Here is a 13,533-nt window from a genome sequence, read left to right on the forward strand (position 1 = left end):
TTAAAAACACATACGCATTATTGGACACTTATCTAATTACAAACACGCATATACACACAGTATACACTTTAAGAGGCTCTAAAAGCATGGGCTGACCTGTGGTGGCTTTCTGTCTATAAGCCAATAGTTTCCCATTCATATCCCTTTCCGGGGCCCTGTAACACACATGTCCCTATAGTTGCTGTGTCACCTGTTTGGGGTGTCACGATGAATTAAACATGAACACTCAAGGTAACTAATGTAATGAGCAGCTCTACATTAAATAAAACTGTATCTTAGCATCCAGAGACAACATTTCCTGATAATAGAATGCATCAGATGTCATCTGAAAAGGATATTTTTTGAGCGCATTAGAACAAAATAAATACATAAAATAATCCCTTCCTGGCAATGCAACCAGGCGTGCTCCGGTTACTGATATTTACACAGTACAAAATAATAACAATGCTAATGTCAATAGAAACACAATAATGTCCCAATCTGATTACAAAGCCTGTGTGTGTATGGCGAGTAGTAAATTAAATTTGAAATTTGAGAACTTGCCGCTGTCTGTAATGTATTATGGTGGGGGCTGGGTGGTGGAGGTGGTGGGGGTAGAATTTAATAAACCCGCCAAAATTTTTTAAAATGCATATTGGCCTGAGATAAGGTGGAGACTGTCCTTTTTCTAAAGTAATTATGAGATTTTATTCATTTCCGTCATTAGTCAAACTGACAGCCGGTCCCTGCAGGCTGGACTTGTCCCATTCTCCTCTCCTTCTCACCTATCTGGGAAGGAACCTCATACCTCATAATGAATGTTTACAACACACAGGTAACCGAGTAAATATTGGACTCATCAATTATGGAGTGTAAGGGAACTGGCAATCAAATCCCATGATTATTGTTACCGTCGGGTGCAACATGAGCCCTGACAGTGGCTGGTGGTCACACGTGTCGCACAGTGCAAGAACGAACACAAACACAGACATAATGAACACATGCACAGAGACAGATAATACGACCAAAAACACACACGCGCGCGCACACACACACACACACACACACACACACACACACGGTCCTCTCACCTTGTCATTTTGTGGAGCTGTCTCACCCACACCAGATAGGGCATAAAGGGAGCTTGTTAACATTGTTGTGGGAAAACGGAGCAAACAGGAGAGAGAAAACAAAGCAAAGGGAGAGAAAAGACATTTAAATGATTCTGTTATCATCAAGGACAGTTGCTCTCAAAAGGTGAACATTTATATGGTTTACATTTTTCAAAAAAGAGGCATACATATATATATATATTACCTTCACTGTTTCTGGGTGAGCAATGATTACTTAAATAAATGACAAACAAGGGACTTTGGTTCCTTTGTCAGTGATGTAGTGTTGTCCTTTTGCTGGAAGAGTTAATCAACTAGCTGGAGAAAAATAACTTGCTACTAACCCACAGAAGTGTGTGTGTTTTCTTTCGCTTCATAATAGTCTAGAGACTTCATTTGTGTGGCGCTCAAAAGAACTGCATATGTAGGCATGGCGACTTGGACTCCCTCTCTCCAACTTTGTGCTGATGTCTGCGCCTATCGTGTTTTGACAGCACCTCTCTCCCGCTATTCCACATTTTGGACAGCAGGACCCACGGCTCAGAGACGGTAAACTGACACCATTTCCCAATTTCCCCAAAACTCCCTCATTACAGCAAAGGATTGCTGATGGGGCTTTGAAACCAGCCGTTGGTTCAGAAAAGGTGGGGATAGTTGCACGGGCCCTGTCCCCATGGCTTTTTTGCTTGGTCAATTAAAATTTTCCAGCTTGAGCAAGACCTGCAGGTGCTTACAGACACTGAAAGCAACGCCATTTGTATTATTTTGTTTGTGTTTTTTTTTTTGCCCCCCAAACACAATGAACATGTCTTGCAGATTTCATTTTGCAGCCTAAGTGTCCCCTAGCATCTGTTTTGGCCTGTGAAGAAAGCTGAAGGGAGTTGGGAGCGGAGCAGGTGCCGGCAGTATGTAAACCTTATCACTATGTTTCTCCGCTGTTTGAGCCTTGATCAGACGGCTGCTACTCTACTCGACACGCAGCAGATTACAAGAGGGGGGTCATTAACATGTAATTACACACAACCAAGTATTCACACACATACACAAAAAGCTACAGCACTGGCATCACTGCAGCATACACTCAAACTCCCCCTCCCAGAGGGACCAATCTATGTTTTTACGTTGAACACCTGTTACCTACTGTGCATGCACTGCATAGTCGGAGTCGCAGACGCACACCAGGAAGAGGAGTGAAATTACACAATCGCTTCAGGTTAATGTAACCTAAAAAAAACCCATGGACCACAAGATTGTCATCCAAGTTTTTGAAAAAAAGTTGGTCTGTTATGGACAAATTTGTGAATTAACTGGAGGCACACTGTGGATGGCCATAATGACTCCATATTAGAATAGTGTTACAGCTGTGCCTCAGCCATTGAGTTTGCGAAGCTGCCAAGGGCTGGGAACACAAACTCTTGCACACACACGCATGCAAAGCAAGCTAATAAATTGCCCTGACACACCCTTTGGCAGCAGCACAACCCACCACAACCACATCCCCCTCGCCCACAACCAGTCTGACTCCTAATTTAGCAGGGTTTAAAAGTAAGACATAGACTCCCCCACGCAGACTCCATTTCCAAATCAGGAAGCAAGGAGCTGGGAAAAGAAGGACGATTGTCACAAAGTAAGTTGGATCTGGAAGTTGGATTAAACTCTTTGCACTTTTGGAAAGCTCATTTGGCCTGAACTCACTGGGTGAGGCTCAGAAAGCGGCTGCAAGATATCACATTTAAAGACGTGCACACCGACCGGACTGAATGGGATTAAAGCAATACAGCAGAGAGCACATATATCTGCTTTGTACCTCGGTTAACCTGCCATAATGTGAGCCACGTTGACGTTTATACATTTGGCTTTCTTCAGTTTGACAACTCTGCAAAAGGAAAAAAATTAATAGCACTGCACCGCTTATAAAGATTAAGATAAACTGGCAGTCTTCCAGGACTTCCACGTGGAAGAAGCCAGATGGCTGATGTTTATCAAATTCAAAGCAGCAGTGGTGCAAAGCCGTTGCCCCTCCGTTATTGCCAGCACCTTAGCGCCCTTGTGCCAGGCACTCCACGGCCAGCAGATCAATCCGTAGTTGACCCTCAGAGAAGCGCTTGCATTTCTGCTGTCGTTCATGGTATTGCACTTAGTTGTACATACAAAAAAATGACGAATGTAGCTGTGTGAGAAATGAAAATAGGGAGCCTGAGGGAGAAGTCTATTTGTTTTGGGTTTTGGAAGGTAAGTACAATACACACCACACACCGACCCTATGACTGAAAGGGTTTTTTATTGGACAATGCTACAAGCATCGTTTTAAGCATCCTCAGGATTGTATCAGTGTGGAGGAGAGTGTTGCAGAGAATAAATGAGAAAAAAAGGTGTGACTCAGGAAAGCCACCATTCCACAAGCATTACAAGCAGAGGGATCTGTCACTTTCCTGTTAGCAGTGTGTTACTCTCACACTTGTCAGTCCAGCAGGGAGACTGACTGCAAAGTGAAGCCTCACATAGCTAGCTACCCTGTTTGGGGATACAGAGCGTAATCCCCTCCTCCTCCTTGACTTAATGCCAAATTAAGTGTACATGTTAACTCACATCTGTTTGTCATCCACGAGTGCGTTTGAACGGACAGCGATGTTCAGACTACCTCTGCATCAACCATGGCGGGGTACATGAGAATACACAATGGGAAGCTTCACTTGTCATTAATTCAACATAGCTTTTACGTTATCTTTAGTTTTTCCAGTGGGTAAAGTCAAGGCACGAGTGTGAGAATAGGAAGTGGAACTTAAGAGACCCAAAAGTCCCATTATCATCAGTCTACGGTACTGCACAAACCGTGTGTACATCTGTTGTCACAAGCTCTACTTCTGTGACGTCACACAGCATTTTTAGAGTGGAGCAGGCCTGCACAGCTGGGGGTATTAACCCCTTGGGGTGTAAAAGTGAAGTGAAACTGGTGAGGCGTAAGGCTACCCTGAACGAAGTCTGCTTGAATAGAGATTCATATCTTATTTTTCTCAGACTCTCAGTCTCATCTCTCTTTTACTCACCCTGGGCTCTCTCTCTCTCTCTCTCTCTCTCTCTCTCTCTCTCTCTCTCTCTCTCTCTCTCTCTCTCTCTCTCTCTCTCTCTTTCTCACACACACACACACACACACACCTGCTGCATTTCTATGTTTAGTATGGTAAGGTATAGGTGACCGGGCTCATGGGGGCATTTTAACTAAATTGTAAAGTGTCCGGGGTGCAGCTGTTCTCGTCTGAAAAAGTTAGCGAGAAAGGAGGTCATTGGATCACCCCTCATTCTTCAGCACTGACAGTCTCTTTAAGGCAGTATGGAAGACGTCTATCCTTCCGAGACTTCCGTTTTGACAGACTCATTAGAGAGCACACACACACTACTCCTTTATATGTTCCCATTAATGTCCCTCCCCTTCAGTGCTGGCCGTGGTGTCAATAAGAACTTAACAGAGTCATGTCAAATGTCAAGTGACAGGATTAGATTGACGGCGTATTCGAAGGCTCACGTTGTCTCGAAAAGTGGAATTATAAAGCATGAACAGACACACTCATTTTGTACCCTTTCTCAATTTATTTAAAGCGACAGCTGGGTAAGTAACACCACCAGGAGCGTGGACACCACGATGAGATCCAGACCTCATGGGCTCCATCATGTCTAATAAGTTTATCATTAATTACAGCCTTTGGGGACACGTATTCTTGAATTAATTAGTCTTCAACAACTCAGGGCTCAGTAAATGTTAGAAAAAACAACTCACTTAGCAAGGCTCGGTGGCCTGTCTCTCATTGAATGCTGTTGCTTGACTTTACATTTCTCTGCAGACATCCCTGTCTGGTTCACCATCATCAATCTGCCCACTGGCCTGCCTTCAGAAAAAGTCCCCTGTGATCACAGCAGCATGGCCGGCAATGTTATCTGACAATGTAACAAAGTAGTTTTCAATTACATGTGAATTGCTCCATCTTTCGAAAATGTCAGCCCACTGACAGGAGGAAAAGAGTGTAATGTTTGTAATCACTATGGCCCTGTAAGTCAAACATTTAGTTGTTGAGGAAAGTCTTCTTTAATTACTCTAAGACAAAAACAAAAGGAGGAAGCGAGACTAGTACACACTAACATAGAAACACACCCAAAGATTGAGAAGAAACAGAGCCACGAGCACCAGCAAAGACCAGACGCACGGCGGCATCAAATAGCCGTGTGCTACGCAACCTAGCGCTGGATCAAGTCAACAGTCAGAAACAAGTGTTAACGGGGTCAAAACTTTCATTTCCGGTGGGGAAACTCCTTGCCAAAAAAAAAACATTTTAAAATAATTCTGCAAGGTGCTTTTGATTGAAGATAAACACTAAAACATCAGATTATGTTAACAAAAAAAGATATGCAATAGGAATGTCTGCGATTAGTCAACAAGTCAATTGAATGTTGCTCCCTTCACTAGTCGGGACCAGAAATACTCGTTGTTTAAACTTATAATTATTTGAACGTAGAGATTTAAATTAGACTCTGAACTCATCAGCCGCTCCTGACTCCTGTCACGTTCTCCCGGCCTCCGTACCGCCAGCACCTTGTCTTGTGAAACATCCCTTATGCATGATGGTGCGTCCCTATTTAAATGGTTTCTAACTGACCACATGTATGAGAGACACTTGCCAGCAATAACCATTTCCTACGTTGTAGAGTTGTTTAGTGTGTGCAGTTGGATTCTTTTACCTATAACTCTACCGCAGTCCCTTTATTTGCTGGCCTTCAGTCGTCATTTAAGATTAATTTGTTCGGGGCTTTTAGTGTTTTTTTAGCTGGCCTTACACTGTTTTGCTTGTAAAAACAGCATCTGCTGCTGGCCCCCTCTCTGAAAAGTGAGGCTAACCAGAGACCGACTGTAGCGATATAGCTTTTACGGCTTTTGATATTGTTTTTGAAAGGATTTGAGACAATGCTGAATACTTCCAGAAACGAGGTAAAGGTCCTCATGCAGAAACTCAAGAGAATTTATCAAGTCAAGTAAACGCTTGAGTACATTCAAAAGCAAAATGTTTTTGCACCAAGCAAGCATAAAAGCATCAGCTTATGCACCTGTTATAGTCGTTTTTATTACATATCTGTTTATATATACACACACACTCACACACAGCACTAAGATCTAGCATTAAAATCATAATAGTCCAACCAAACTACTGACTAGACGACCACATGGTCAGGAGAGATATTTTCACTTCATATGAACAACCCATGCAACCATTCTTTTCCACAGGGAAGTTTGACATTTGTCCAAAGAGTGTCCATCCTGACAGAGGTGGAGTAGAAAGAGAAAACAGACATGTATCACTGTGTTCAACAAAGAGAAGGAGGCGCCTGGCAGAAACAAGTATGTCAAGGGGAGAATAATAATGATGAAAAAGATGGAAAGTCAAGCAAGTCATATGTGAAAGTTTCTTTTCTCACCTCTGTTCAGCCCAACCACTTGGGGCGATCGCCTGCTGAATTCATGCTCGGTCAACTTTGGATCTGCAGTCGCGCCCGTCCTTTAAAAACCAGCATGCCAAACATGGCTATCAGCTTTCCTTCAGCTGCTGTCTATCAATGTCATGCTGGATCAACAATGCAGAACCTTTTCTGACTCTCTGCTCCCCTGCTGCACAACTGCAACCCTTCCACCTCTCTCTACAAACACACTCGTATTGTGAAGGGCACGTTGTGAACTCAGGTGCAGTGTAAGTTGACTTTTTTTTGTGTGTAACAGGTGCACAGATCAATATGAGTATTCTGCTGCGAAATATCGCCGGAATGTCAAGAGACAGTTTGGGGCTGACGCAGCTTCGGGCTGCTCAGCTAACCGTTCGCTCTCAGTCTGCTGCAGGCACACAGTTGATCATTGTATATCTTCTTAATGCAAAGCACTATTGCAAGACGGCTTATAGGGTCATTGTAGGTAAAAAAAGAAAAAATACAATACAGGAGCTGGGGGACGGGGTAATATTCAAATTACATATTTCTTTTAAGATTAGAGGCATGTATTTATACAAAAAACTGGATATTCCCTGAGATTAATGTGGCTAATCCACTAGAAAAAAAGGTAAGAGGAAAAGAAAAAGCGGAGCTCAAGGAACCACATCTCTCTCTCTCTCTCTCTCTCTCTCTCTCTCTCTCTCTCTCTCTCTCTCTCTCTCTCTCTCTCTCTCTCTCTCTCTCTCTCTCAAAATAACACCACTTAAGGAGCAACTAAAATCAGACGGCTGGCATTACACAAGACAAGAGTAAAGTTTATTTTTCTTATGAATGTATATTGCTTAAAATCTTGCATATTTGTGACATTCTACTTGTAAATATGTCACTTTAATCTAGGAAATTCAAGTTTTCTTTTGTCCTGCATGATTTTGTACTTACAATTTTGCTTACAAGCTGTCATACTATCGAAACCCAAATATATATATATATATATAAATATATATATACTTTTTTTTTTTCACATGCACACAAAACAAAGTTGTTTTTTAGATACATCCAGATAAAACGTACGCAATCATATACCACAGCTCTGCAACGAATATTTCATTCATGAGGGTTATACGTATAGTTTTTCAAGGTCAGGTTTGAGACATTTAGTGATGCTGTTGAATTGTATTAGTTTATTTTCATCTCTAACGCAAGTCAAGTCTAAATGAGATTCAAATCCAACTGCCTTACACTTTTTATCACAAAAAACATTATTCTGTTATATCAATGCAGGTCTTGTCACATAGAAAGTAAAAACGGATCCAGATTGCTCACTTTGAAGGCAGCACTGTCAGCCTAACCGGCGCAGACATCACAAACAGTCATTCAGAATGTGGTTAATATATTATATTATATACACTCCTTCAAGAGAATCTGCATTCTGATGAGTTCTTCTCCTCTTTCCAAACTTTGCCCCCCACCCCTCCCCAAAATCCAGAAACACACAAAACATGTTCTTCCCTGTTTTGATATGAAAATGTAATCAATTTATTCTGACCTTGACCCTTCTGTCTTTCCAGTTTTTGAGCAACAGCGGAATGCAAAAAAACAAAAACTAATTAAAAGATAGCCCAAGTCCCTAATTTCTCTCTACATTGCACACTTTTTAAACAAATGCAGCATGGCAGCAAAAATACAACAGCAGTACTGGAATTAATTTGTCTACTGTAATCACACAGTAATCACAAAAATTTAAAGCATAAAACAGGTATACTCTTTCCATTCGTGGGGGAAAAGAATACAGCAGGGCTGCTCAATTATGGCTAAAATAATAATCACAAATACTTGGGTCAATATTGAGGTCACAATTAGTTCATGCATTTAGAACGAAAATTTTGAAGCCTAAATTTAAAAAAGAAATGCCTGAATCTGGTTTACTTTAAAAGAGAATAAAGAAGCTATCTATCAATATTAAAATATAAGAACATTGTGCTCTAGTAATCAATTTAATTATGCACATTATGGTTGTATGGAATAGTACAAGAACAAGAATAGTAAGCAGGATTGGATCCGATGGACCGATGTGCTGGAAGGATTGTCCTTCCCTGCAGGGAGAGAAGTCGCAGCGAGAACCATGAGAAGAAGGAGTCCTGTAAAACACTCACAGCCGGAGCTGAAAGCCAACTTCACCCGCAGGCTTTTCCAGGTTGACCTAGAGCCGGTCGCACCACACTACTGTAGAGGAAATACGGCCGACGAGGGAAGAGGTCCCATGAGGGGTTAGCTGTTAGCTGCCCTTAACCCGCGGAGCGGGATGAAAGTGCACCGCTGTAAAAAAATAAATAAAAAAAAAGAATTAAAAAAAAGGTCGCACAATAATCCTTTTATGTCAATTACCTTGTTTTCATGATCATTGAAACCCCAAATTATAATTTGACAGCCCGAGCAAGTAAGAACAAAGAAACAAGACACACAGTGTGATCGATTAGCATTGATTACAGTGTAATGTAGTGAAAATATCAAAAGAGCAGTTACAGAACTGAATTTATTGCCATGATTAACATTGGACCTTAAGTTCTTTTGTCACATTCCCAAATAATGAAGCTATACAGCAGTACAAAAGCAATCTGCTTTCAACCACCCGACTCTTACTTGTACCCCATCGCTCACTGTCCACTTTGTATTGAATGTCAGCCACAGTGGTACTTTATAAACTCTTTTATTGACGAGGTGATTTGGATTTGAAACTTGTGGCGTGAGAGAAACACACGTCTCTCGTCTGGATGCTCAAAAGTAATTTTGCTCCCCTTCATACCATGGGAACCCAAACACTCATATCAAAGTTGAAATTGGCAGCTGGGAATAAAGGGGCCATCACTGTGACCCCCACACCCCCACCATCTCCTATTTTGCAGAAACACCTCTCAGTTTCACTTAGAGTGCAACTCTCATAAAATATGGTCTCAATCATCACCGAGGGCGACAGGCCAATATGTTGGACGCAATTCTCACCAGAGAGAAGCACCGGTTCCTCAACGACCCATAACAATACCCTCCAAAAAACAGGGAATTCTAAAGGGACGGCATTTAAGAGGGGACCTGACTCTCTTCAAAGCTCTTATTACACTTTTACATTAAATCTCAGCTTGAGTGTCAGATGAGTTTCCAGCCCTCTCCCGACACATCGAGACACTGTGCCGAAAAGAATAAGAGGGGGAGTGAGCGAGACGGCATAGGTGTCACAACAGAAGGGAAAAAAAGAAAGGGCCGGAAAAAAATGAAACTAGCAACCTTTTTTTCTTCATGCCAGCACACTGGCACACTCCACCATCTCCATTAAATGGGATTGTGCAGAAGACTTATCCCTCCGGCCATTCTCGGGTGAAGGCATTCTGCCCAAGCCCTTTGCCTTGACAGGAAGGGAACAGCATGTTATTTTACACTTAATTGCAACTGTCAGCAGCAGCTAACATCAGTTCTGAAAGAACAGTAATGTGGCATGACTACGAAATAAACTCCTTTCTCCCCATCCTTTGAAGGACATCTGTAAGGCCTATTAACATACTGTATGGTAAGCAGTGGAGTCTAGCAAGCGGCTGGAAGTATAGCACCGGCAGTGCCACCTTTGAAAAAGACAAACAAAATATATTGCCTGCGCTGACGAGGGATGGTAGGTGCACAGAGAAGCATGTGTAGTAGTTAATGGTATGTCACTGACGGGGAGGAGAGGTCAGACCAAACAACTGCACAGGGAAGCACACCTTCTCACAGTGAACACACTCCCCCCCCACAACAAAGCCTGGTGTATGTCATCATTTTAGAGAGTGTGGAATATATTCACTGGTGGCCAGAATGCCCACAGCTGAGCATGGTCAAAAAAATAAATAAAAAAAATAGGGCCTCAATGTATCCATAAATAAAACCTGCTGGCTGGTGTGTTTTTTTTTCTCCTTTCATCAACCACTGTGTTATGCACATCTTGCCTTTGAAAATGAGGAACAACAAAGTAAAAAGATGAATAAAGGAGAGTGTGCACCCAAACGTATTCCCTCTGCTGCTACATCATTTACTAGGAGAACAGGAAACAGGGGATGAACTTTGGTTACTTCCACTGAACACTGCAAACTGAACATATAAAAGGAGCTGAATCAAAGCTTTGCTGTGTGGTAAATGTGTCTGTGTCACAATATGACTTCCATCCCTGCATGAAGAATTATTTGAGGCTAATATTCTCTTGGTTGCAGTCAGTCAGTCACCATCGTACAGTGGGGAAAACGATGGGCGTTGCCAGCCTGTAAAGAACAATGGCCTTATTATATGCCCTGATTTCCCAGGGTTCCGTATTTCCCTCCTCTGATGACTCGAGATGACAGAGCCACCCGTGTCATGTGTTTAGTCAGGGCTAAAGTCTTCATTAACTGCTTAAGCATTTTAACAATGACTGTCCATCTGTGGGATTTCACTCATTAGCACATTTGCTTTCACAGAGACAGGGAGAATGTGTCGAGAGATCCTGAAGTCTATAATAGAGTGAGTGTGACTTTTGTCTTGTCAAGATGGATGAAACAGTATCCCACAAGAAAGCCACCACAAGTTCTCTTTTCTCCCGGAGCGGCGCCAGAATAAGATCAGATAATGCAATCTCTCATTCCCAAACTATTTCTGCTACTTTAACTTAGCTTTGAAAACACTAACAATCATACAACCTCACATATGAGCTCAAGACATTGAGGTCCTTCAACACTTTGCAGCGAGGAAGCTGACACTCAGTCATATATGTATATATTTTTTCAATGTAATTATTTCATCAAAGGTGATCTTGAGCTCTCAGATTTGAGATCAAATAAGTGTTAATTGTGTCGGAGGCCTTGTCATCCACTTTCAAAGGTGTCAATAATTACTCAGCTCTTCCCTGCTGTTTCTTTGCTTTAATTTCCTCTCCTAATTTCCAGGTCGCAATGGGCAACTTAAACTCACACACGAGCAGATGTTGAACATGTGTCTCAACAGTGCTGCAAGACTGATAATCCGGAGTGCTCCTGGTTTATCAGCTACTCCCGTGAGCTAACACTTGCCTCTTGTTTCTGTCTCGTCATGGTGGATGGTTACATTAAACATGCCCCAACTATTTTGCTTCAAATTTTGTTCTGGTTTCAATTCAAGATACGTTTTATGTACTGAAACGAATACTTGTATTATTTATTAAAAGAAAGGACATATATTATTCTGGCTGCTAAAGAATATGCTGCATTCAGTAGCAACTGGAATCAACCCAACAAATGTACAAGTATGTGACAACAGAAAGTGATATATGTAGTGCACATATCAACAAGGAGCCGTTAGAAAACTACGGGACTAACTGGGCCCAGTAAACAAAGCCATTTAAGTACAGAACCCACCCTTAAATGAAGCTAACACTGGCCTACTTGTTGTACCGAGGTATTCAACACCTCTGGCTTAAAAATGCAGGACGACAGTGTATACGACTGTGCGCCATTGTTTAGCTGCCAGTGTCGCCTAGCAACACCAGTCACATTTGTTTCCGTGTGACGTCTTGAGGGTGTTTGTATTATTTACATGGCCTTCTTCTTTCATTTGCATTTGAAGGGAGAACCACTAACATCCTGTTTGTAAAAATCTAGTCCGTCTAAAATGCCAGAGTAAATTACTGTGCTTTTTAAATCTGTGTAACTTAAAGTGTTAACAACACTAGTTTGTGACCCTAAACGTGCATATTAGAAAAAAAGCATTTAATACTTTGAGAGAAACTTTCCCATGAGCCGTAATTTCAAGCTAAAAGCTAAAAAGAAAAACGTGAACGTGGCAAAAAAACTAAAATATATATACATATATATATATATGTGTGTGTGTGTGTGTGTATATATATATATATATATATATATATATATATATATATATATATATATATATATATATATATATATATATATATATATATATTACTGGAGAAGATGAAGATCCCGTCCTAAAAACTGTCCATATCTGCTTTTAAATATCTACAACAGACCGATGAGGAGGAGGTAAACATATATGAATATTATTTGCAATACATTTTTGTTTTACTGACATTCTCTCCCCGCTGAGATCAGTAATGCTGCACAAGTGCATGCCTTGTTGTCTGACAATAAAAGGGACTTAAACATCTCCAGACCAGGTTGTAACTTATCATCTGAAAGTGGGGAGGTAGATCATGATTCCTGTCTTGTTTGCTTGTTTCTCCTCCCAGAGGAAGCCATTGACTTCCACAGCAGCGAAGCCTCCTGCTGCACTCGGTTACTGCAGGCCATATGGCCTCAGTTCAAAGCCTCACAGACAGAGAAGAGACTCTTCCAGAGGGCCAGACCTGCACAATATGCAACCGCTGTGTCTTAATATCATTACACCTCAGCGAGGCGTAATGATATTAAGTGCTTCTTCAGCTCTATGCCAGGGCAAAATAAAGTGGTGAAATACCTGAACAGATACAGTCTCTTCATGTATGTAAAGCAATTCACAAGAAATTAAAGACAGAAAGACTTAATAAATTGTTCGTGAAGAAGCCTATCGTTAACAAGTGTCATGTGTTTAAACAATAAATGCAGAAGAAATCATGACAACACATACACATTACGTAAAGTTGACAATTCTGCCATATTATAGGTCAATATGCTGTGTAACTGATTGTAGGTTTCTCTCAAAGAGAAGGTGGAAGGCGTGCTGATGGTCGACATAAACTGGCTGGCGGCACATTCACAAGCACATATACTTCCTATTGTCTGAGGCAGCCACACGCTGATAAGGTCTTGGATTGCACTCTGGTTCAAGTGAACCGCAAAAGCCTTCCTTCCTCTGCTCTCCAAACTCCCACAGTGAAATGAGGAGACCAGTCAACGGTTGAAATGCAGGAAAGAATGCTGGGAAAGAATAGACAGACACGCAGCAACAAGTCCAGTGAGACTCTGTCTTATCATTCTGTCCCGTCTGCTTG

General features: G+C 41.6%; 1 long non-coding RNA gene across 2 annotated transcripts in view; it reads left to right on the top strand.

Annotated features, from left to right (window-relative positions):
- The window catches only part of LOC137794701 (uncharacterized), a 33,654-nt gene extending 20,731 nt beyond the window's left edge, over nucleotides 1–12,923 (top strand). The window contains exons 7-8 of one of the 2 annotated variants that reach the window (XR_011078328.1): nucleotides 6,364–6,477; nucleotides 6,565–6,777. This is a non-coding gene — a long non-coding RNA (uncharacterized lncRNA). Of the gene's footprint in view, nucleotides 1–6,363; nucleotides 6,478–6,564; nucleotides 6,778–12,792 lie in introns of those variants that run through there. The other variant, XR_011078329.1, reaches the window with a different exon arrangement.
- Nucleotides 12,924–13,533: the final 610 nt, after the last annotated feature.

The sequence above is a fragment of the Clinocottus analis genome, unplaced genomic scaffold (assembly GCF_023055335.1).
Source record: "Clinocottus analis isolate CAN_PGR_092001 unplaced genomic scaffold, fCliAna1.0.p SCAF_25, whole genome shotgun sequence".
NCBI classification, from domain to species: Eukaryota; Metazoa; Chordata; class Actinopteri; order Perciformes; family Cottidae; genus Clinocottus; species Clinocottus analis.